Genomic DNA, 26,145 nt, shown 5'->3' with positions numbered 1-26,145 from the left:
TTTACAGGGGTGCTGAAAAATGGATCTGCGCACGCCCATAACACATGCCAGTGGCGTAGCCAAGGGTGGGTCCTGGCCCACCCACTTTGTGTTCAGGCCCACCCATTAGCAGCACACCTATGATGTGGCTGGCAGGGATCCCCAAGCCCCACTAGCCGAAAAGTCCCAACAACTGTCCTTTCTGCATACCTTGTAAATAGCAGATCTTTGCCTGCAGCAAGCAGAGACTGACACATACTGCTCACACTGGCCCCACAGCTAGGGTTACCATATGGCTCCAGAAAAAGGAGGACGGATTGAGCCACAGAAAAAGGAGGACGGATTGAGCCAGCCGGGTTTTACTTCCATTGCTTTCAATGGAAGTAATTGAGCTAGCCGGGTTTTACTATTGCTTTCAATGGAAAGCAATGGAAGTAAAACCCGGCGTGCTCAATCTGTCCTCCTTTTTCTGGAGCCATATGGTAACCCTACCCACAGCCTTCCCTCTGACGTATTCTTGCCTATGCAGAAACAGGAAGTTGCATCAGTGGGAAGGCTGTGGGGCCAACATGAGCAGTGTGTATTAGTTGCTGCTCGCTGCTGGTGAAAATCTGCTATTTAAAAGGTTTGCAGGGGAGGGGATGTTTGAGAGACCCTATGGCATGCAGGCGAGAGAGGGAGAGACCAAATCACTTGTGGAACAGGGAGGTTCTTCTGCCCACCCATTTTGGGTCCAGGGCCACCCAAAACTGGGTATCTGGCTACGCCCCTGACACATGCCTACACTAGCACAGCCCATTTTCAGCGCAACTTAGTAAAAGGACCCCATAGCAACTGCCCCAGCTGCTGATGGGTTGGCTGTTGCTTCAGGATCTGGCCAGGCCAGATTGATGCCTACTCACAGAGAGGAGCATGGATGTTTTTTTTACAATGTTTGCTTTTTCCCCATCTACCAGGGGCCCAAATGTGTGTGTCACACACCGAATGCGTGTGACTTAGGAGCTCATTTTTGAAATAGAAAAATGACCAAAAAGTGACATAAAGCAGCATTAGGACGAATTTCTTCTGAAAACATCCAAATCGGTATTTTTGAAACCTATTTTGCAGACACTTATCTATGGAATTCGTCTGCAGTGCATCCAAATAACAAGGGGCCATGTCAGGGGTTGGATTAGGGTGAGCTTAGGGCATTTCTAACACTTGAATGTTTTAGAGCCATAATGGAACAAAACAAAAATGTCTAGGGCTGAAACTTTAAACAAAAAAAACAGCACCACGGGCCTTTAAAAATGGAACACAGTTCTTTAATGAATGAGCCTTGACAAAAAGACCCGACACGGGCCGTGTTTCGGTGACTAGCACCTGCGTCAGGGGTCACAGTGATGACGTGGAAAACTTGGGGAATAACTCGAATATATTCCTCTACAATATATTATTCCTTACCCCACGTCTCATGTAGTAAAGCTACAAAGCACCAAGGCACTTTCACTTTCTGTATCAAAATAATTTTGATATAGACCTGTTTTTAGAATGAAAAAAGCACAACAAGGTGAACTAAATGACCACAGGAGAGAATCAGGGATGACTCTCCTTTACTCCCCCAGTGGTCACCGACCCCCTCCCATCCCCCAAAGATGTGAATAAAAATAGTACCAGCCTCTATGACAGATTCAGATGTTGTATCCAGTTTTATACGAGCAGCAAGTAGGTCCCTGGAGTAGTGTAGTGGTCAGTGCAGTTCACTGTAGAGAGGAGGACCCAGGTCCATATCCCATTCTACCTGTTACACTTGTGGTGGAAAGTGTGAGCCCTCCAAAACTCACCAGGAACCTACTGTACCCACATATAGGTGACCCATTCACCTATAAGGACTATGGGAGTGGTGGTACAGTTGGGAGTGGTAGGTTTTGGAGGGTCAGCATACAATATAAAGGGATAACACTGTGATATGTACCTGGGAGCTTTTATATGAAGTCCACTGCAGTGCCCCCTTTGGGTGCCCTATTGCTCTCCTACGAATGTTAGCTCCTCCTATATCCCAATGGCTTGAATGTGTGCATTTTGCACTTGGACTCCCCCCCCCCCCCCAAAACAGACTAAAAAGATAAATGCACAGAGCACATAAACATCTAGTATGTGGCCATTTTTGAAAAAAGAATAAAAAAGACGTTTTGTTGTTTTGAAAATGGCTATTTTTTCCTATTCGGATTTGGGATGTTTAGCGCAAAATGTATAAAGACGTCATATCGAAAGTGCCTCTCTTGGTCTGTTGGTATTCTGCATGCCCTTTACCAATATAAAAATTACAAAGGCATGCCAAGAACTGACCTGCAATAGTGTAGGCGCGTGTATTAGACACGCATTGGACAATTTCTCCACCGCGTCTGGAAAAAAGGGGGGGTTGGGGGCCGGAAAATGGACGTGCGGCAAAATTAAAACCAGCATGTGTCTATTTATGGCCTGAGCCCTTAACGCCACCCATTGACTTAGCGGTAAGGGCTCGCGCGTTACCCATGCGGTAACCGTCCAGCAGATGCCAACTGTCGATTACCGTTGGGAATGCCCCCGCGGTAGAAAATAGAAAATTATTTTCTACCATGGGTTTTTGGCATGCGCCAAACTCAGAATTACCATCTGGCACACGCACTAGCCAGGCAGTAGAACCAATTTGATGCGCACTGCATGCGCGTACGCCCTTACGAGCCTTTGTGAAAGGGCCCCGTACTGTATAGAAAAGCTGGTTCAACTGTTTTAAACTTGTGTAAGAGAGGATTGAAACATATAAATTACCCCTCACTCTTTTACCAAGATTGCTAGACAATGCGGGAAAAAGTGATTAATAGTCCTGATCGAGGCAAGTGTATCAAATAGATAGTGGGAGCAAATTAAATACATTGATTAACTATCATTCACTATCCAGCAATCTTGTAATGAGCATGATCTAATTTAAGAGAGGCTTACAGCAGAATTACATTTCTTGGGAATCTTAATAGCTATTATTAGCTATATATCAAACCTAATGTGTTCATTAGATTTGGGTTGAATTCAGTGCAGAGAAAAATGGTGCGTTTGAATTAGGACTTGTTTTTATAGGAGAAAGCTGAAGAGACTTGCTTTAGTAATGATTGTTTTTCTATTCAAAAAAAATCTCTTAAATGGAATCATTAGGCTTTACCAGTTCATTAGTGTATAAGTAGATTCCATATATATATGGTTGAAGGTGTTTTCTAAAGAAGTTACATCAAAAGTTTCAGTTTTGAAAAAATGGGAAAAACGTCTGTTTGTGCTCAGTATAAAACAGAATGTACCTTAATGTTTATGTTTGTTTGTTTAATGCAGTATTTTATACTGCGTTTCTAAACCAAAAGTCAAAGCGGTTTACAATATAATATCAAGAAACAGAAAGGAGCTACAAAAGATCAATAGTATAGAAGAACAATAGAACAAAACTAAGGAGAGAGAAGAAAGAAAAAAAAAAAAAAAAGACTACACAAGTAACATACTGCTGCTACCAGACCAGCCAGGTGACTAACTGGGAAATGCTTGGGCAAATAAATGAGCCTTCATAAGCTCCCAAAAGCAGAAATAAGAAAGCTGTGAACGAACAGCAAGAGGCAGAGAATTCCAGGCAGTAGGTGCCAGGGGACAAAAAGCTGAGTGATGTGTAGACTCAAGCCTAGTGAGGTATTGGGGGGGGGGGGGGGTAAGAAAGTTGATGTCTAGAAGAAGAATGCAGAATAAGGGTAGGCCTGTAGGGAGTAACGTTATCTTTCATCCCTCTGGTTAAGTAATATAGTCAATCTTTCACACTCGTGTTTCTCAGATCTACTAGCGTTGCTAACCTGTACAACCACATTGTTCCGTGCTAACACTATTGATGCGCTTTAGTAATACCTACATCCCATTGCTTAAAATGTCCCTGTGGTAAAATAACATCTATTAATGATATTAGCATATGTTAATGCAGTAGAGCATATTTGTAACTCTAGACCTTGGTCAGAAAAATGCTAAGAATAATTTTATTTCATCCATTTTGAATATGTTCTTCACATGTACAGTCTCTGGCCATTCCTTCCACCATTCCATGTCCCAAAATGACATGACTACATTAATTAAGAAAAGAACTAATGTGTGCTGACAGTTAATGTGCTGACTCTTAGCACATGGTAGTTCTCACTTTGACCACAGCTTTGTAAAATATTAAGGTCATCCCTACCACTATGTGAACTAGGTGCCTACCTAGGATGGCAGCATTTGGGGAACAGCAGATGAACAGTATCTCCTCTCTCTTTCCCCCCATCCCATGTCCTGCATTCCCTCCTCTCCTGTTACCCAGCCCAAGTTGCAAGTAAAAGCAGTACCTGCACAGGGCCTTTAAACACATGCCCAAGCTCAAATACTGCCCAGCCCTGCCTCTCTCTCTCTCTCTCTCTCTGGCACTTGACTATGACACTACCCTGGGCACCAACATGAAAACCTACCCCCCTTTGATAAACCTCACCCCTTCAACATAAATATCCCACTCCCAATCTCCCCTTCCCCACTCTCACCTCCACTTTGGCACTTACCCAGGATCCAAATTGGTAAGACAGTGGAGCCCAAGTGGTAGTGATCCCTCTCCACTGCCACCCTGGTGAACATCTGTATCCAAAATGGTACCGATGACCCCTAGCAGTAATCTTGCAGTACTACCACTAGAGGTCAGTCTTCCATATGTTTATGTTTATTGCAGTACTTATATACCACCTTTAAAAAATAATCAAACAGTTCACAATATAATCAGAAATAGAAAAAAAACGACAAAATAGATAGTACAAAGTTTTAAAAAAAGGTTTGGATAGCTTCCTAAAAGAAAAGTCCATAAGCCATTATTAAGATGGATTTGGGGAAGTCCACTGCTTATTTCTAGGATAAGCAGCGTAAAATATCTTGTACTGTTTTGGGATCTTGCCAGGTACTTGTAACCTGGATTGCCCACTGTTGGAAACAGGATGTTGGGTTTGATAGACCTTTAGTCTGTCCCAGTATGGCAACACTTATGTACTTAAAGTGGTACAGTAAATAGAGAAAGAGGCTGCTGCTACCAAAGTGAACTAAAGCCAGGCGCTACACAGGTCAAAGATGTCTAATTGAAGAACACCTGAACAAATAAAGGAGCCTTCATAAGATCTCAAAAACCGAAAATAGAAATGTTCTGGAGGGGTATGGAGTTCTAGAGAGTAGGTGCCAGGGGGGAAAAAGCCGAATGGCATGTGGATTCAAGTCTAGTTAAATACAGAGAAGGAGTGGCAAGTTGGTGATCTGAAGAAGAATGAAGGGCACGAGAAAGTCTATGGGGAGTTATAAAGCAGGTTAGGTAGAGAGGACTACCCGGGTGGAGGGTCTTAAAATAAATCTACCACACCTCCACCCAGCCACGTCATGCCAAAATTCTGCCCAGCCCCATGTCAGGCTGCTAAAGTGAGATTTTTATTGCAGCAGCTTCCTTTTTAGCGCAGGAGACAGTAGTAAGAAAAGAGCCCCTAAAAGTTCACAGCAACTAAATATCCACTTACTCCACATTCGGACTAGTTTGCCCTATAACTGAGATAATTCACATACCTTAGTCAACAGTACATTTAATTTGCCTTCAGTCTAAATAAGCAGTTATCCAAGTATTTATTGTACTGCAAAAAGAGTGGAATAAGCCAGCCACAATGTCCAAGGAGACCAAAGTTTATTCTTCACAAGAGATGTGTTGACACCGCGGGCCATGTTTCAACATACAGAGCCTTCATCAGGCATAGCAATTATAAAAGAAGGTCACACTCAAAATACGATTAAGAGTACATTTGTTTGGTCATTTCATTACCAGTGGGGTTCACTGAGTTATGGTATTTATTTGATTATTACATCTACATATGCCAGCCACAAATGCAAAACCAATTTCAAGTAGTGCCATAAAAGCACAAAAAAACAGATGATGTCTTTTAAAGCACAATCCAGGTCTACTCGGAGAAAAATCACCTCATCATGCTTGACAACTGCTTTTGCCCCAAATTCTATAACCACGCCCCCACTGCTCGCTTTCCATGCCCCCTTTTCAGCTTCACGTGTTAGAATTTACGTGCGCCTCTTTTTAGAATATGCCTAAAAATGTGCAAATTACAATTCTTGCCAATGAGTGCTGATAATTGTTTTTTATTGGTCAATTATCATCGCTGATTGGCTCGTTACTCAAGGTGCGTGCATAAGTTGGGCACATGCCCAATTTAACACATGCAACTCACAGCACCTTATATAGAATCCAGGGGATATTGCGCTACTTGGGTGCATAAGTGTACAGAATATCAGCATGTTTGTGGGTAAGTTTACATTTATGCATATAAGTGGCTACAAAACACCTAAATGCACGTTAATTTATCTTAACTAAACAACAGATACTAATTGGATAATTTTTTCTGATCCCAAAAAAATTTGAGTTGCTCGGGTTCAAAGAATATGTATTTGTTATTCATATAAAACACAATACACTTGCAGGGATATGCAAGAAGAAACTTTGCTCCAATAGCCTTAGTTTCTTCTCTTAAATCTAGGAATAACTTTCGCTTTTCTTGAGTTAATTTAGTCACATCTGGATATATCCAAATCCTAGCCCCACAAAAAGGCCATTTTTCTTTTCTTTTTTTTCACTAAAGCTTTCTCCTCATAAATACTAGCCCCCCCTTTTTTTTCTTTCTTTTAGTTGTCTGAGAAAGAGCTAAATGTTACTATTTTGTTTTAATTGATGTATTTCTTGTTTTCTTTTTGTTTATTTTCCTTTTTATTTAGTACTTAGAAATATTGAATTGTTCTAGCTCTGTTTTTCTGGACACAACTTTAATTGCTTGTAAACATTGAAATTTAATAAATTAAAAAAAAACACCTAAATGCTATTTTGTAAGGATGTTCATAAGTGGAAAACAGGGAATTCTATAAATGGTACTTAAAATTGTGCATGCAGATGTGGGCACACAGGCACAATTTAATTAATTAGCCTATTAGCACCAATAATTGGATGTTAATAAATTATTGGCGTTAATTGGCACCAATTTAGTTATTCATGTGCATCTTGCTAAGCTCTATTCCATAAAGACGTGTGTGCAAATCCATTAGCGTGCCACTGAAAAGGGACATTCACTTAAGATTCGCACACTATTATAAAATTTTGGAGATCCATGTCTAATTTAGGTGCAGGGATTTATGCCAGGGTTCAGCTAGTGTAAATCCTTGTGCCTAAAACTTGGGCGCTGATCCCAGCACTATAAATGGCGCCCAACTCAGAGCATCAAAGGAAGAGTAATTATAGTCTTTGATGAATGGTCATCAATGTAGACCTTCTGTGGCAGTTGGGGTTTCATTTGTGTAATATTCTTTATTAAATCAGTCTCTTCCTTCAATGCTCAGAACAAAATATGATTTTTGATTTTTCAGAGTGCTTAATTTTGTTCCTTATTCTTAGAATATTTGTGATATACCCAACTCAGACCACCATTTAAAGAACATGCTCAGCATGCATGGTTTCTGCGCAAATTTAGTCCTAAGTGCATAAATGCAAGGGGGTGTTCACATGGACAGATCATTGGAGGGGCCTGGGCAAGACTGCCACTTGTGCATACAGCTTAGAGAATACTGCAAGTTACACGCACCCTCACCAGCCACTTCTCTGTTTTTGCAAAAAAGGGCTTACTATGGGGCATGCAGTAATTTTTGCATGTGTGTGTGCTACCCATGTGCTAAAAAATAACTTTTTATAGCGCTGGGGGTGAAGAGTGGGCATGTTCTGTGCTAATCGGTTAGCGTAGCAGCTACAGTGCTGTGTACTAATTCATGAGCACATGAGCTCTCACTGCTTACCTAATAGGTGGCAGTAAGGGCTTACGTGCTAATGGGGAAAATAGAAAAATTGGCTATTTTACCCTGGCAGTAAAAATGGTCTTAGTGCTCAGGAATGACCAGCATAAAGACAAACTAAGGCCATTTTTTACCACAGTTTTTAGTAAAAGAGTACCTAACAGAAGTGTAGCCAGGTTTGTGATGTTGGGGGAGCAGACCTTTTCTAAAATAGGTGTCAGTGTGAAGCTGAGGGGCTGATCTGCATTGGCGCCATTTTATTCAAATCCATTTGGGGGCGCAGTCACTTTCTTTGCACCCAATGTAGCTACACTTCTGATCCCTAAGGAGGAGATTCTATATATGGCTCCTACAAAATTGGCACTGAAATCAATGCTGACTAAGCGTATTCTATAATCAGCACCTAGATTTAGGTGCTGATTATAGAATTTGCTCAGTTGATATTTCAGTGCCAATATCTGTGAGAATCCATTTACGCCAATGAAAACCTGGTGTAAATCTCAGCACGTAGATTTAGGTGCACTGGGCCATATTCTATAACTAGGCGCCTAAATTTTGGAACACCCATGAAATGCCCAGTTCTCCACCTATAGCCTCCTCACATTTGAAGTTTGGCACACATCATTACAGAATACGCTTCGTGAGTTGTGCACCTAAATTGTAATCAGTGCCAATTAGTGCTCATCATTGCTTGTTAAGTGCTGTTATCAGTGCTCATTAGATTGTTAAGCCAATTAAGTTGTGCATGGTTTATAGAATCCGTTCCAATTTCAGCGCCTATATCTAAGCGCACTGCAAAGAATCCAGGGGTAACTGACTTGGCCAAGGTCATAGGGGCTTTGAACTGGGCTTCCTTAGATCTCAGTGAGCTGCTTTAACCATTAGGCTCTGCCTCTTGAGATCAGTCCTTCCTTCCCTCTCCATGAATAATTTTCAGAAATCTCCCTCTAGGGCTGGCCTAATCTCTGCTTTTCTCTGCTTTTAATTCTATGAAAATTATATTCTCATCACAGGAGTATTCTCTTTCTTGATACTGTCCAGGAAAGATCACTATCCTTTTTTTCATCAAGATAGAGGAGATCTCCTGTCTAAAAAAAATACCCTATCCATCTTTGGTCTGGAAGGAGAGAGGGTGATCTCCCTGCTTTGAGGTATCTTTCCTCAGTATAAGATGTAAGAGATTGGAAGGAAATCAGACTGACCTCTGGGAGGGAAGGCAATCTGAACATTTTAAAGAGTGGGAGGGTTTAAAGGGTTAGTTTGGCTTGGTCTTGAAGCAAGGTTTCGTATTTATTTTTTGTTGTCATTGCAGGAATGTATGTGTGCATTGGGTGTAGCTTTAGACCCTTTATTGTCTGTTCAGGATCAAATATTGAATGTGATTAATTCAGCATTTTTTCAGCTTCATTTACTGGCAAAGTTGAGTCCAATGTTGCGGTACAGAGTTTAGTGATTTCCCGTATTGATTTCTGAAATGCGTTGTATTTGGGTTTGGCGAAATCTAAAATACAAGCATTGCAGGTGATACAGAATGCTGCTTCTTGATCGTTGGTGGGAGTGTCTTGGTTTGACCATGTATCCCTGATTCTTTGCTTATTGCATTGGTTGCCGGTTCATTCTTGAATGCAGTACAAGGTGGCATGTTTGATCCACCAAGTGCTGTACTCTGATTGTGTTCCTTGGTACCTTACAGATGTGATTCAGGAGTATTAGCCTGCAGTCTGAAAGTTTGAAGTTATTGGCAAATGTCAAAAAACAATCCATATGATATGCTGATACTCGGAATACCACTTTTTTTGATAGCAGGCCCACAAATCTGGAACAAATTATCAGGTTACCTGAGAAGACATATCTTCTCAAGAAACCCACTGACTATTCCATATGCACTAATAGTTATCTTGCCAACCACTGTGAAACACAGCATCATACAAGCTTGTAAATGTAATTGGGTCAATGTAATCTCTAACAACTGTTAAATGAAAGCCACATTGAACCAAAATGCAGAGAGCAATTTGGTGAATTATTGAAGACATTCTTGTTTGAGCACACATGGAGCTGATGCTTGTGTCTTTATCTTGAAAAATGTATTACTTTGTTCTGATAATGTGTTTGTTTTATTCTTTTTATTGTGTCTGTAGCTTTGTGATCTGCCTAGTTGTAGGCGAAATAGACATCTCTCTATATAAAACACACCTCCAACGTTCTGAAGCCTCCACAAGTCCCAACGTTCTAAATGCATGGTGGTGAAACCAGGAATTCGCCCATGAGTGTTGGCCCCGCCCCCCACATAAAACGTCATGACGTCGAGGGCGGACCAATGACACTCAACCAATCACATAGCGAACCCGTTACTAAGCGACGGAACGTGACATAAGACACATCGCGGAACAATGAAAACCAGCAGCAACAGTTGCTACACAACGTCAACAGCAACGCTAAAAGGACCATATAGATCTCTGCTCTCCACACAAACAACGGACACGGAGGGCATATGAGGGAAGGAAAAAAACCAGCAAAATACACACACACTCTTAATCTTAACTGGCTATAATGAGCAACTGACCTGCCACTATCACAGGGACTGCTAGCACCTCTCTCTCTCTCTCTTACACACACACACGGGACACAGAGGGGATGGAAGACAAGGAACGAATCGTTGGGTATGGAGGGGGCAGCAGGGGAGATAAGGCAAGAACTACCTCAAATGTTTGTGCTGTGCTATGTACAATTATAATGCTGTCTCTTCATTTTGACCCTACCCTTTCACACTCACTTTCACACACACACACACACACTTACACTGTCAGTATCTCACACACACACGCACCCACACACATATACACACTCTCTCACACAGACACACAAACACGCCTCAAATGGTTCAGCTGTCCTATGTAAAATTTCACTGCTGTCTCTTCATTTTCACCCTACCTGTACACACTCTCTTTCACACAGAGACACAAACACACACACTTTCTCTGTGTCACACACACACAAACACACATACATATACACACTCTCACTCTCTCTATAGCCTTGCTAGCGCCCGTTTCATTTGTTTACGAAACGGGCCTTTTTTACTAGTTTTTAAATAAATGAATAAATAAATTCAAGGGAAGGAAGGATTGGAGCTAGGTTCTCCATACAATTTCTGTCAATGAGCCACCAGGCTAGTCTGAGCTTATATACACTTCTAAATTTAACTTCTGTAATGAAAATACAAAATTAAACTAGACGTATTTGTGCAGTCAGCACCTTTCATTAGCACTGGGAATGCCTCGTTTATTTATTTCTGGTTCTTTTTCAGTACAAATGATCCCACTGGGTTACAATCTCCAATTTCAGACAAATTATTTTTGAAAAGAAAAACATGGAATGCATTACACTTTGAATACCACAGAGGAAATGCATGGTGCCTATGATCTTAGAGTACTGATTAATTCACTTTCTGCAGAATCTAAATATGTAATATGAATTCTAGTCATTTCATTTCAAATGATTAAAGTGTAAAAGAGAGGTATCAAAACTAGTTCTTTAGTCCTTGATCTGTGAAGTCAGCAAAGATAGCATAAAATGCCATCAATACGTTATGTCTTCAAATCCTGTCACTTTGTTAATTCAAGTATGATTTGTTGCTATAATACAAAAATTCTGGAAGAAAATAAAAGAGAGGTAAAACTGGCAAAATGCCACAAAAATTAACAATGACTAGAAATAGAGAAGACAATTGCACACGTAAATACTACTATTAAATGACTGAGTATAGTATTGTCACAAGCCAGCAATGCAATGAAGCTGTTGCCTCTTGGTGACGACTTTCATTGGCCACTTTATTACATGATGCCTAATACATAAAGAATGTTTGGAAGACTATAAGGGTGAGTCTGTAATTGGGTGCCTGCATTTACATGCCTCTTGCACTTCTGTGAGTAAGTGCACATTTACACATGTAAAGTGCTAGCGGGATGATTATAGGCCTCACTTTTGAAAGAGAAAAATGTCCAAAGAGTGTTACAAAGCAGCATTTGGATGGATTTCATCTCAAAAAGTCCAAATTGGTATCTTCAAAACTTATTTTGGAGACATTTATCTATGTGTTTCATCTGCAATGCATCCAAATCACAAGGGGGCATTTCAAAGGCAGGATTAAGATGAGCTTAAGGCATGCCTAACACATGAAGGTTACAGCCATAATGGAACAAAATGAAAATGTCTAGGGAGAAAACTTCAACATTTTGGTCTAGACCTGTATTTATCATGAATAAGGCACTTAAAGGTGTCATAAATGACCTGATGACCACTGAAGGGAATCAGAGATACTCCCCAAATGTGAATAAAAATAGTACTCGCCAGCCTCAATGACAGCCTCAGATGTTATAGCCAGGTCCATTAGAGCAGCATGCAGGTCCCTGGAGTAGTGTAGTGGTGGCTGCAATGCACTTTAGAAAGGTGGACCCAGACCCATACCTCCCCTACCTGTTACACTTGTGGTGGAAAGTGTAAGCCCTCCAAAACTCACCAGAAATACCCACATATAGGTGCTCCCATTCACCCATAAGGGCTATTGTAGTGGTAAACAGTCGGGGGTAGTGGGTTTTGGAGAGCTCAGCAGACAAGATAAGGAAGCAACAGTGAGAAGTGTACCTGGGAGCATTTATATGAAGTCCACAGCAGTGCCCCCTTGAGGGACAAGTCTGCTAAAAATGTTGGCCCTCCTATATCCCAATGGCTTGATTTTCTATATTTTTCACTTTTATGTTGTTGTTTTTTTAATGGCCAGAAAAAATAAATGCACAGAGCACAAAACCTAGTTACAAACAGTATTTTTGAGAAAACAAATAGGTGTTCTGCAGTTTCAAAAATGGCTTTATATCCTATTTGGATTTTGAATGTTTAGAGCAAAACTTCCAAAGTTCGACTTAGACGTCATATTGAAAATGCCCCTCTATGTGTTGTTCTGTAAGAGCATGCATGAGTGGCGTGGGGTGAATTCTATATATGGCACCAAAAAAAAATCAGTGCCAAAAAAAGTTAGGCGCGGTTTATAGACAAGTGCTTATGGCTATGAATACTTAAGTTTAGGTGTGGCATTTGCACCAACTAACATGGTGCAACTGTACATGCCTAAATGAGGCATGCATCCCCCTTATTCTATAGCAATGTGCGTAAATGCTAGGAATGTCCATTCCGCTCATGACCCTCCCGCTTCCAACCCCAATTTTGAACTCACATGTAAAGTATAGGTGTGTATATTTCAATTAAATCTAATTAGTGCCAATAATTGGTTAACAAGCCAATTAGTGCTAATTAGCTCATTATACAATTAAATTGTGTGCAGAAATTGGGCACTTGCTCAAATTTGCATGCACAATTTTTAGTGACTTTTATAGAATTAGGAGGAGGATGAATAAATGGAAAGGGGGTGTACAGCTAGGTAGCACATGGGTGGGGTTACAATTTATGCATGTATACTGTAAGTTACACACGTTACTGCAGCGTTTAGATGACTGCAGTTATACCACTTCTATGGCTTGTGTAACTGGGCATGCAAAGGTAAGGTTTGCCAAAGTTGGATTCCACTAGTATTCTACACTGGGTACTCAGATGCTGTTATAGGATAGGCTCTCACTGTGTGTCCTCAGGGCACCTAAATAGAGGCACCTAGTTGTCGAATTGCCCCCTATGGGCATAATTCACTATGGGGGTCTTTTACTAAGCCACAGTAGCGTTTTTTAGCTCATGGTAGAAATCAGCTTGCAGTAAATGTCAAGACACCCATTGGAATATAATGGGCATCTTGGCATTTACCACCAGCTGATTTCTACTGTGAGCTAAAAACGTTACCTCGGCTTAGTAAAAGACCCCCTACATAATCAGTTTGGGGAGTTAAGTGGGATAGACATTAATATGTGATAAAGGTTGAACTTTTACTGCACCTTAGTTTACCACAGGTGACACTAACCTATAGTATCTCAGTACTTCTTGTTAGTGATCCCTCAGTAAATGAATAATGCACATCCAGTGGAACCGCTAAAATACTGCTAGGAGTCAATGGCACCATTTTGAACCCAACAGTGGGAGGAGCAGAAGTGTACATAGGTACATAAGTACATAAGTAGTGCCATACTGGGAAAGACCAAAGGTCCATCTAGCCCAGCATCCTGTCACCGACAGTGGCCAATCCAGGTCAAGGGCACCTGGCACGCTCCCCAAACGTAAAAACATTCCAGACAAGTTATACCTAAAAATGCGGAATTTTTCCAAGTCCATTTAATAGCGGTCTATGGACTTGTCCTTTAGGAATCTATCTAACCCCTTTTTAAACTCCGTCAAGCTAACCGCCCGTACCACGTTCTCCGGCAACGAATTCCAGAGTCTAATTACACGTTGGGTGAAGAAAAATTTTCTCCGATTCGTTTTAAATTTACCACACTGTAGCTTCAACTCATGCCCTCTAGTCCTAGTATTTTTGGATAGCGTGAACAGTCGCTTCACATCCACCCGATCCATTCCACTCATTATTTTATACACTTCTATCATATCTCCCCTCAGCCGTCTCTTCTCCAAGCTGAAAAGCCCTAGCCTTCTCAGCCTCTCTTCATAGGAAAGTCGTCCCATCCCCACTATCATTTTCGTCGCCCTTCGCTGTACCTTTTCCAATTCTACTATATCTTTTTTGAGATACGGAGACCAGTACTGAACACAATACTCCAGGTGCGGTCGCACCATGGAGCGATACAACGGCATTATAACATCCGCACACCTGGACTCCATACCCTTCCTAATAACACCCAACATTCTATTCGCTTTCCTAGCCGCAGCAGCACACTGAGCAGAAGGTTTCAGCGTATCATCGACGACGACACCCAGATCCCTTTCTTGATCCGTAACTCCTAACGCGGAACCTTGCAAGACGTAGCTATAATTCGGGTTCCTCTTACCCACATGCATCACTTTGCACTTGTCAACATTGAACTTCATCTGCCACTTGCACGCCCATTCTCCCAGTCTCGCAAGGTCCTCCTGTAATCGTTCACATTCCTCCTGCGACTTGACGACCCTGAATAATTTTGTGTCATCGGCGAATTTAATTACCTCACTAGTTATTCCCATCTCTAGGTCATTTATAAATACATTAAAAAGCAACGGACCCAGCACAGACCCCTGCGGGACCCCACTAACTACCCTCCTCCACTGAGAATACTGGCCACGCAGTCCTACTCTCTGCTTCCTATCTTTCAACCAGTTCTTAATCCATAATAATACCCTACCTCCGATTCCATGGCTCTGCAATTTCTTCAGGAGTCTTTCGTGCGGCACTTTGTCAAACGCCTTCTGAAAATCCAGATATACAATATCAACCGGCTCCCCATTGTCCACATGTTTGCTTACCCCCTCAAAAAAATGCATTAGATTGGTGAGGCAAGACTTCCCTTCACTAAATCCGTGCTGACTTTGTCTCATCAGTCCATGTTTTTGTATATGCTCTGCAATTTTATTCTTAATAATAGCCTCCACCATCTTGCCCGGCACCGACGTCAGACTCACCGGTCTATAATTTCCCGGATCTCCTCTGGAACCCTTCTTAAAAATCGGAGTAACATTGGCTACCCTCCAGTCTTCCGGTATTACACTCGATTTTAGGGACAGATTGCATATTTCTAACAGTAGCTCCGCAAGTTCATTTTTTAGTTCTATTAATACTCTGGGATGAATACTGGAGATTGGTTCTGCTTTGGAACCCCTAGACATCAGGCCTTGAGGATCTACAGGAAATTGAGGGGAGGATCTTTAGGTGTTTTCAGTGGGGCTTCATGAAGGAGAGTATGTGTTCGGGGAGGGATCTTCAGGGTGAAGAATTTGCAGATTATTTGTCATGCAGTGACCCCTTTAAGTTTTTATTATTTATTAGATTTTTAGACCACCTAACAAAAAAAATCTTGGGTCCTATATTCAAAGCAATTTAACTAGGCAGGGGAGACTCATGGCTGGTGTGAGAAGGAAGAGGCTGTCCTACCCTGGCTAGGCCCCTAGAGGGCGCTGTTCCCCTAAAATGTCCAGGGAGAAGGGCTGGGTGAGTCAGTAAGGGGATGTATAGCAGGAGGTCGCTGGGACCGAGGAGAGTCCTGGAGGAGGGAACAGGTGCAGCAGGTTAGGGCTGGGTCCTGTTTGGCCATTAAGCACTTAATACCCCACCAGAGTTGTGAGGGAAAGGGGAGAGCTAGCAGCTAAAGAAGAGAGCTGGTAGCTGAAGCAGGAGGATCCCCATAAGAAGTACTGGCTGAGCCCTTTGGACTGCTGGTGAACTGTGTGCAAAGCAAGGAAGCTGGCTGGGCAGGTCACCCTGAGCAGAAAGGGGTAGTAGACTAATTTGCATAAAATCTGTATACTGAGAACCAGCTCACCCTGAGTGAAAGAGGGACCTGGTATCCTGAGGTGGGAGCTTCATCTTTACAATAGTCTCATCTTCACAAGTGGTGGCAGTGGTGGGATCTGCACTGAACATCCATGTGGGAGCAGTCGGATTCCAGATCAGACCAGATCAGGGGTTGGCGTGAGATGGAGATGTCCTTGGAGGTTCCAGAGGCTGTGGTTCCAGAAGCCCGTCGAGGGGGCCAACAGTAGCAAAAGCGCTTTGCTCACCTATCCCAGGTAAAGGGTACATAAGTACATAAGTACATAAGTAGTGCCATACTGGGAAAGACCAAAGGTCCATCTAGCCCAGCATCCTGTCACCGACAGTGGCCAATCCAGGTCAAGGGCACCTGGCACGCTCCCCAAACGTAAAAACATTCCAGACAAGTTATACCTAAAAATGAGGAATTTTTCCAGTCCATTTAATAGCGGTCTATGGGGGGGAGGTGAGAGTGGATACATAAGTGAGAACTGGAGGCTTGGGAGTGGCTGTAGGGGATGGAGGAGGCCACAAGATCCTTCCCCTGGGGGGGGGGGGGACACACCGGTAGGTGCAGCACAAATGAGGGGGCCAGGAGAGTAAACAGGCCACACTTGGATCTTGTTTTGTGCAGCAGGTTAGGGGCTGGGTCCTGTTTGGCCATTAAGCACTTAATACCCCACCGGAGTTGTGAGGGAAAGGGGAGAGCTAGCAGCTAAAGAAGAGAGCTGGTAGCTGAAGCAGGAGGATCCCCATGAGAAGTACTGGCTGAGCCCTTTGGACTGCTGGTGAACTGTGTGCAAAGCAAGGAAGCTGGCTGGACAGGTCACCCTGAGCAGAAAGGGGTAGTAGACTAATTTGCATAAAATCTGCATACTGAGAACCAGCTAACCCTGAGTGAAAGAGGGAGTTGGTATCCTGAGGTGGGAGCTTCATCTTCACACTAGCCTCATTTTCACACTGGTTAAATCATGTTCAGCATCCCAGTTGCTGATATGCAACAGCATTAAACTGTACATCAGCTCCGACTGTTGTGGCAGATTCCGGGTTAGTAGTGGGGCAGTCTGAGGGCACAGTTGAGGGAAAACCATCAGTTTTGCAGGCACTGGCTATATTTAGTGCCAATGCCCACATAGCTAACCAGACAGGACCACACTAAAAGCAGTCATATCTTTGCCTGCTTAGCTATGCAAGTGCCAACTCTGAATATCACCCAGCACCCACATAATTTCTGGGTTGGCAGATGACTCAGATATTCAATGCTAGTCCCTGGACATGACTTGGCATTGAATATCCAAGCTTAAATCTGCACATGGCTGTTAGCATCTGAAAAAAATACAGACTACTACAAGTTGAACTTTAGCCTCTTTAATCAAGGTAGCATACAATATTCATAATAGTAAAAAAACATATAAAGAAGCAAGAAAATAGAAAGATAAAAGTAGAAAATATCTTAGTTAAGCTCAATTATTATTGATTATAAGGTAAACCTATGCTGCAAAATACTAACCATTTAGCTTTATATATGAAGATCCCCTTTTTAACATGGTGTCCTTTTACTAAGCCATGGTAGCATTTTTAGTTTGCAGTACAAATCAGCTTGCGGTAAACGCGGAGTCGCCCATAGGAATATAATGGGTGTCTCAGCGTTTACCACCAGCTGATTTTTACTGTGAGCTAAAAACACTACTAGAGTCTGTGCAAATGCAACCGCTAGATGACCAAGGGGTAAAAGGGGCAATCAGGGAAAACAAAGCCATAGCGGAGAGATTAAATGAATTCTTTGCTTTTGTCTTTACCAAGGAAGATTTGGGAGAGATACCGGTGCCAGAGATGGTATTCGAAGCTGATGAGTTGGAGAAACTGAATGAATTCTCTATAAACCTGGAGGATGTAATGGGGCAGTTCTACAAATTGAAGAGTAGCAAATCTCCTGGACTGGATGGTATTCAATCCAGATTACTGATAGAACTGAAAAATGAACTTGCGGAGCTATTGTTAGTAATGTGTAATTTATCCTTACAATCGAGCATGTTACCGGAAGATTGGAGGGTGGCCAATGTAACTCTGATTTTTAAATAAGGTTTCAGAGGAGATCCAGGAAAATATCGACTGGTGACTCTGACGTTGGTGCAGGGCAAAATGGTAGAGGCTATTATAAAGAACAAAATTACAGAGCATATTCAAAAGCATGGATTAATGAGACAAAGCCAACATGGATTTAGTGAAGGGAAATCTTGCCTCACCAATCTATCACATTTCTTTGAAGGGGTGAACAAACGTGTGGATAAAGGAGAGCTGGTTGATATTGTGTATCTGGATTTTCAGAAGGTGTTTGACAAAGTACCTCATGAAAGACTCCAGAGGAAATTGGAGAGTCATGGGATAGAAGGTAGTGTCCTATTGTGGATTAAAAACTGGTTAAAAGATAGAAAACAGAGAGTAGGGTTAAATGGTCAGTATTCTCAATGGAGAAGGGTAGTTAGTGGGGTTCCCCAGGGGTCTGTGCTGGGACCGCTGCTTTTTAACTTATTTATAAATGACCTAGAGATGGGAGTAACTAGTGAGGTAATTAAATTTGCTGACGACACAAAGTTATTCAAAGTTGTTAAATCACGGGAGGATTGTGAAAAATTACAAGAGGACCTTACGAGACTGGGAGACTGGGCGTCTAAATGGCAGATGACGTTTAATGTGAGCAAGTGCAAAGAGATGCATGTGGGAAAGAGGAACCTGAATTGTAGCTACATCATGCAAGGTTCCACATTAGGAGTCATTGACCAAGAAAGGGATCTAGGTGTTGTCGTTGATGAAATGTTGAAACCTTCTGCTTAGTGTGCTGCGGCGGCTAAGAAAGCAAATAGAATGTTAGGTATTATTAGGAAAGGAATGGAAAACAAAAATGAGGATGTTATAATGCCTTTGTATCGCTCCATGGTGTGACCACACCTCGAATATTGTGTTCAATTCTGGTCGCCGCCTCTCAAAAAAGATATAGTGGAATTAGAAAAGATGCAGAGAAGGGCGACGAAAATGATAAAGGAACAACTTCCTTATAAGGAGAAGCTAAAGCGGTTAGGGCTCTTCAGCTTGGAGAAAAGGAGACTGAGGGGACATATGATAGAGGTGTATAAAATGATGAGTGCAATTGAACGGGTAGACATGAAGCATCTATGCTTTCCAAAAATACTAGGACTAGGGGACATGCGATGAAGCTACAAAGTAGTAAATTTAAAATGAATCAGAGAAACGTTTTTTCACTCAACGTGTAATTCAACTCTGGAATTCATTGCCAGAGAATGTGGTAAAGGTGGTTAGTTTAGCAGAGTTAAAAAAAAAAAAGGTTCGGACGGCTTCCTAAAGGAAAAGTCCATAGACCATTATTAAATTGAACTTGAGATAATCCACTATTTCTGTGATAAGCAGTATAAAATGTTTTGTACTGTTTTGGGATCTTGCGAGGTACTGGATTGGCCACTGTTGGAAACAAGATGCTAGGCTTGATGGGCCTTTGGTCTGTCCCAGTATGGCAATACTTATGTACTTATATAATCCTTTGCAGTTTCTATGATATTGATTTTTCCAGTTTCAGTTTTGGAAATGTACATTGCACAGCTTGCAATTGTAGATCGTTTTTAAGTTTCTTGAAATACTATGGGCAATAAATAGAAATAAAACAAAATATGGAAAAGAAAATAAGATGATATCTTTTTTATTGGACTAAATACATTTTTATTAGCTTTTGAAAGTAACCCTTCTTCAGATTAGAAATAAGGATATTTGCTTATTTCTGATCTGAAGAAGAAGGGTTACCTTCAAAAGATAATCAAAAATTTATTTGTTAGTCCAATAAAAAAAGCATCATCTTATAATCTTTTCTATGCTTTGTTTTATTTCTTTTTATTACCTTTAAAAGTGGACTAACATGGCTACCACACCACTTTACTTGAAATATTATAGAATTAAGCAGTATCTTCTCATGAAGAAAACTTGTTTGGTTCAGATTATTTCATGGCAAATTACAGTTCACTGTGGGTATACTAAAGTCTAAAACAAGAATGTAATTGTTCTGTATTTTAAAACTTTGCTTCTGAAATAATGATATTGATAGCATGACTTAAAAACTTGTACAGCTATAAAAAGGGCAAGAGTTTATTATTTGTTCTCAACAAAGAAATATAGGGGGGTGGAATCTGTGCTTTGAAAATGAGATGGCATAACAAAGATTATCTCTGCCATGTTGCTTCACTTTTGGAGCATTCAACCCATTTCTAAGCATCGAAAGCTAATCAAAAATGTATTAAGTTATGTCCAATAAAAAAAGGTATCATCTTGTTTTCTTTTCCATGTTTTATTTTGTTTGATTTCTATTGATAAGCATTGAAGAAAAGAACTTGAAGACTCTGATGCATAAGTCCATGAAAATAATTATGTGATCTATATTTCTGAACTTGTAATGCACTTTTCCTTTCTTTTGGCATGTCCCTTAAGCATGGAGGAATGGCTTGAAACCTATGTATTCACAATAAATCATTTTTATGCCTTAAAGAACGATGCACTAAGTAGGTTTTCTCCACCTTCTACCTATGGGAAATTTCTTGAATATTCAGGCTTTTTTTTTTCAGTAAGCACAGTTTTTTTCATGTAAGATAATACTATGAAAAACATTCACAGAGAGGAGAAAAGCTGAGGACAGTATCTTAGATGACAACAAGCAAGTCCAGAAACTATATTCATGGTCAAGGAAAGAGTGTTAAATCCAGGAAGTAAGAAGAGACCAAGCAGGGAGGATGCAAGAGCAGATAAGGGTCAGGCAACCACGTGTGTCGTGGTCTGAAATGTAGGTTTTATTAATCTAGAATTTTGAGCTCTAGAGCCTGAAGTTTTTGTGAATAGTTTTATTAATTTGGTGTATTTATGTCACCATTTTTATTGATTGATTTGATGCATTTTATGTTGTTATTGTAAGTTGAGAGACTTTGAAGCATTTATTTAGCTATTTGTTTCAGATTGGATGCTCTTTCAGAGATTAATCACATTTACTATTTGTGGATCAACATCAGACACATGAATGGTTGAGGGGAGGATGAGTGATTGATAGTTGCAGCCCAGGACAGCGGAATACAGATAAGATGGTTTATAGCAAGCATTGAAAAAACTGGTGCATCAGATATCTGTAGATTATGTAAGAAAGCGCTAGAAACAGTTACTCATCTTGTGGCAAAAAAAAAAAATTATACAGAAAGGCACAACAAGGTAGCACATTTCATTCATTAGAAACTGTAAGTATTACAACTTCACTGTACCAGAAAAGCACTGGGATCATGACCCTAAGGGAACTGTGGAAAATGAAGAGGTTTTGGCAGTCATAAATCTCACAAGTTTGCTATTGTTTTCAATAGCATCTGTGAATGTTTCCGGTCACACAATATTGTGGCAAGCTCTGCCCACTGGCTTCAGCTAGATAGGCTCAAGCCGTCTCCTTGCTACCAGGAATTTAGAGCTGTTTGTCAGCACTATATCAGACTTATACCAGCACAAGTGTTTAGATTCTCAATACTGGTGCAGCCTAAGGACTCAAGGAGCAAATTTCAGCTTATTTGTATTCTTATCTGTTCAGGTACAGCCTCCTGATGCAGGCCTTGTGACTGAAACATGATGTGTGTCGAGTCTTTGTCACCTAACAATGAAGCTTCTGCACCACGCCACTTGCTTTGGGACAATATAAAATGCCCCAGAAGAGGTCTGCCTACAGTATATGCTCATTCAACAATAAATAGTACCTATATTCTAGTTTGTGTTAGAATTTAAAAGAATGCTATTGTCTCTAGTTATGATATATATAATACAAATAAGCTCTTTTTCTAAGGTGCAGTAAAGGTTTGCACTTACAGTGTGATAAGAGCCCAAATTACTGGACAAAAAGTGAAAAGACATTCACTAACTGATGGGGGGTTCTTCCAGGATCTTCCCACCTCAAAACTCTGCACTAAATTGCAGTGAGCAATAGCACAGATGTACTTACCACCTCCTAAATAGAACTGGCAGTTATAATGAGAAACAGTGACAGTAAACGGTAGATTACTGTGCTTTAACTGTGAGGTGCAGTCTACACCCATTTCCCGCCCATAAGAACATAAGAGTAGCCAGACTGGGTCAGACCAATGGTCCATCTAGCTCAGTATCCTGTTTCCAACAGTGGCCAAGCCAGGTACCAATTCTAGGATAAGCAAATATGGAGGCCAATTCTGTAACTGGTTTCCCACGTTTATGTGCCACAAGAACACATAACTGAAGAGAATGTTGGTGTTTTCACGGTTGTGTGTACACTTAGAAGCATAAATGGCAACAGAGTGGCTAGGCCCATTCTATAAGTTGCATACCCCTGGATTCTATATATCTATATCTATATATCTATATATCTATATCTATATATCTATATCTATATATATGGTGCACATATTTGAGGGTGCTGTTGAGATGTGAGTGCAAATTCAATGGTTAACAAGCTCTTGACCATCAATAATTGGGTGTCAACAACCAATTATTGATGTTAATTGACGGTCATTAAAATTTGCATGTGCATCTGGCAGCGTGCTATTCAATAAGGCAGGGCAGCTAACTTATATAGCACCTAACCCAAAAGGGGTCATGGCCATGGGAGGGGCATGGATGTGCCGGGGCATTGCAAAAAGTTACATGTGTAGTCATAGAATACTGGGTAAGGGTGCCTAACTTGGGTGCCAGCATTTACACCAGGTTTCAGCAAGTATAAGTCTGGTACCCAAAGTCAGGTGCAGGAATTGGCACAATGCACTATTCTATAAAGAGCCTACACCCTTTATAGAATAACGCTTAGCGCAAATTTTTTTGACATCCATTTTTAGCACTATTTATAGAATTTCCCTCATAGGACTAGATTCTATATATCGGTGAGGAAAAAAAACGTACTTGGCACTAATTTTCTATAACCCATGCCTAAGATTAGGTGCAGTTTATAGAATAAATGTAGTGCCTGACCCGCAGTTACGTTTAGGCATGACCACATATTCCAACTAAAACCTGGTATAAATGCTTGCACCTAACATAGGCACGGATCGGGCGTATTCTATAACAGTGCGAGTAGTTTCTAGGAAAACGCATGACCCGCCAATGCCCCTCACGTGGCCACACCCTCTTTTGAGATCCACGCATTAGAATTTACACACACCACTCTACAGAATACAGAGAGAAAGGTGCGCACGTAAATTATAATTAGTACCAATTAGTGTCAATAATTGCTCATTATTGGCCAACTATCAGCATCTGTTGGTTTGTTAAACAATTCAGTTGGGCACACACTTTAGTTGCCATATTTAGAATCTGGGGGATAACGTGTAAGTGCAAGGGATTGTGAATATGGGAGCTACGTGGGCAATGCTGCCACTTACACAACACAGTAAGTTACTCTATGTATGTCCTTGCCACATTTAGGGCCCACCATAGCACCAGGTCTATAGCTGGTGTAACTGCAGGCTTGTAAATTTAAGGCGCACTGATGCCGGATGACGCTAGTATTCTATCATGAAATTTGACACCCAGATATGAATATAGAATAAGTTCCCACCAGATGACTTTATAATTAGTGCATGGTTAACGCAGGAGCCCTTACCGCCTCCTAAATAGGTGGCAGATAAATGCGCCCATGATAATTTTTTTTAATGGCCATGTGCTAATGCTAACATTAGAACACAACCATATATTGAAAAAAAATTTAAAAATAGCTCTTTGCCATATCCATAGTAAAAATGGTAACAGCACACAGGAAAAACCTTAGGGCCCTGTTTACTAACGTGCGTTAGTGTTTTTAGCGTACCTACCCTTAGCACGCGCACTAGCCATGTAGGTACCTATAGAGATATTGTAGGTATGTACATTGTTCAGACACGTTAAAAATGTTAATGCGCCTATAACGCTGCTTAGTAAACATGGAAATTAGTAGAAGGACCCCTTAAATTTCAGATCACTAAAAGGAATTTTTTCCTTTAATTTAGGGAAATCAAAGCTGCATTTACAAGTAAAACTGGATTGCTGATATAGCAGAGGGAGTGCACTGCACCACATGACTACACCTACCAGACCCCACTTCTTGCTAATTTTCCTAAGAAAACATATGGTAAGAGAAATGGTTGAAATCTACAGACAGCTTTCCTAAATTACAGCTCATCCATTGTAAACAGGACACACGCTAAGTTGCTGAAAGCAATAAGGTGTCATTAAAATGATTCATATTATACCTTTTCCTTAATGAGCGCTGCTGACACTGAAGTTTTCCAATTATATGATCAATAACTTGTACACGACATAAGGAAGAATATTTTTTTTATATATAAGAGGTGTGCTCGCTTTTGCAACAATACACAATTTGAGCAATGTACCAATTTTCTTTAAGAAATATATATCTAATTAAAACCATTCTTTCTCAAAGTTTACCTAGTCCTAATAGTGAGTTAATAGCCATTTGAGGCAATTTTGAAACGATAAATGTAACATTCTAGTAAATCTTACAATACTGTGCATGACAGGTAAATATTCAGGTATGATTATAATACACCAAATAGAACTGTTATTTTTATTTAAGGCCATTTATTTATTGCTGAGTTTGCATACTATATCTTGTCTAACGGCCATTTAAATTAAAAATTGGGTAAAGCAGAAAGAATGTCTTGACGTTCCATTAATAAGCAGAAATGGGCTAACAAGTTGAAATTAAAACAGGAGAAATTCATCCTCTTTCAGTTTAACAATCTTTTGGATTTTCCCCAGTTAATCTAGAGAAAACTTTTTAAAGGCAATTCAAAGGCATTTTTTATAAACGTATTTCATATTTTCAAAATATTCATAGACAAATGAGCAGAGGGATAGATATGTTAGTCTGGGGCAGGGACGTAGCCAGAACTTTTGGCAGGAAGAGGGCTAGAGGTAGACAGGGAGTGGCCAAGCATTTCCTCTCAGTCCTCTTCCCTGCTGCCATTGCCACAACTCGCCCCCATCGTACCTTTGCTGGTGGGGATGTTCAGCAGATAACATTCTCTGCGGCCAATGACATAAGCAGCAAGGAAGCAAGCAGGGTGCTCCAGCCTCCAACACCAGCTCTTCTGTGCACGCTGAGTTCAATTCAAGAGCTGAACGTGCGCAGATGGCATCAGTGGCTGGAGCACCCTGCCAACTTCCCGCTGCTCAGACAAGCACTGGCGAGGGCTCCAGTGGTGAATCTCTTTGGCTGGTGAGGCTTGAGCATCCCCGACAGCCACACATTTAGTGCTGAAATTTTGTAGGGGACGTGATCCCTAAGTGGGGGGGGGGGGGGGGGGCAGGCCAACAAGGCCTTCTGTGGTCTGGGGCAACATGAAAATCAGAGCTTGAAGCTGTGCTAAATTTGGCCACTTAGCTGTGTGGGCTGGACCCTGCCTAAAAGAAGTGCCTTGTGCTCCTGATTACTCTCCCCCCCCCCCCCCCCCGCACACCCCACTTTGCCCACAAGGGTAGATTCCCAAACACATGCACTCCCCCTCCTGCCCTACACCCTATAAAAGTAGCCTCCTCCACACGCCTCCCCTCCCAACTCCCTTCCACTCAGGATAGGCCTCTCCCCCAAGGCCTATCTGGTGGTCCAATGGGGTGATAGCTGTCTAAAATGGTGGCAGCCTTACGGTATTACCAATAAATTCTGTTGCTCAAAGAGAATAGATGGACATCCTCTCCCTAACCCCACCACACACAGAAAACCCCCCACTGATATCTAAAGAGACCAGCATTTTCATGATATACATAAGGGTCTCTCTCTCACCATTTCCCTAAAACCTTGTATTCTGAAGCAGTCCCACCTTAAATGATCCAATGGTCCAATTCTCTGACAA

Source organism: Microcaecilia unicolor, chromosome 8, assembly GCF_901765095.1.
Source record: "Microcaecilia unicolor chromosome 8, aMicUni1.1, whole genome shotgun sequence".
NCBI classification, from domain to species: domain Eukaryota; kingdom Metazoa; phylum Chordata; class Amphibia; order Gymnophiona; family Siphonopidae; genus Microcaecilia; species Microcaecilia unicolor.
The sequence above is the reverse complement of the archived record's forward strand: the minus strand, read 5'-3'. Positions refer to the sequence as shown.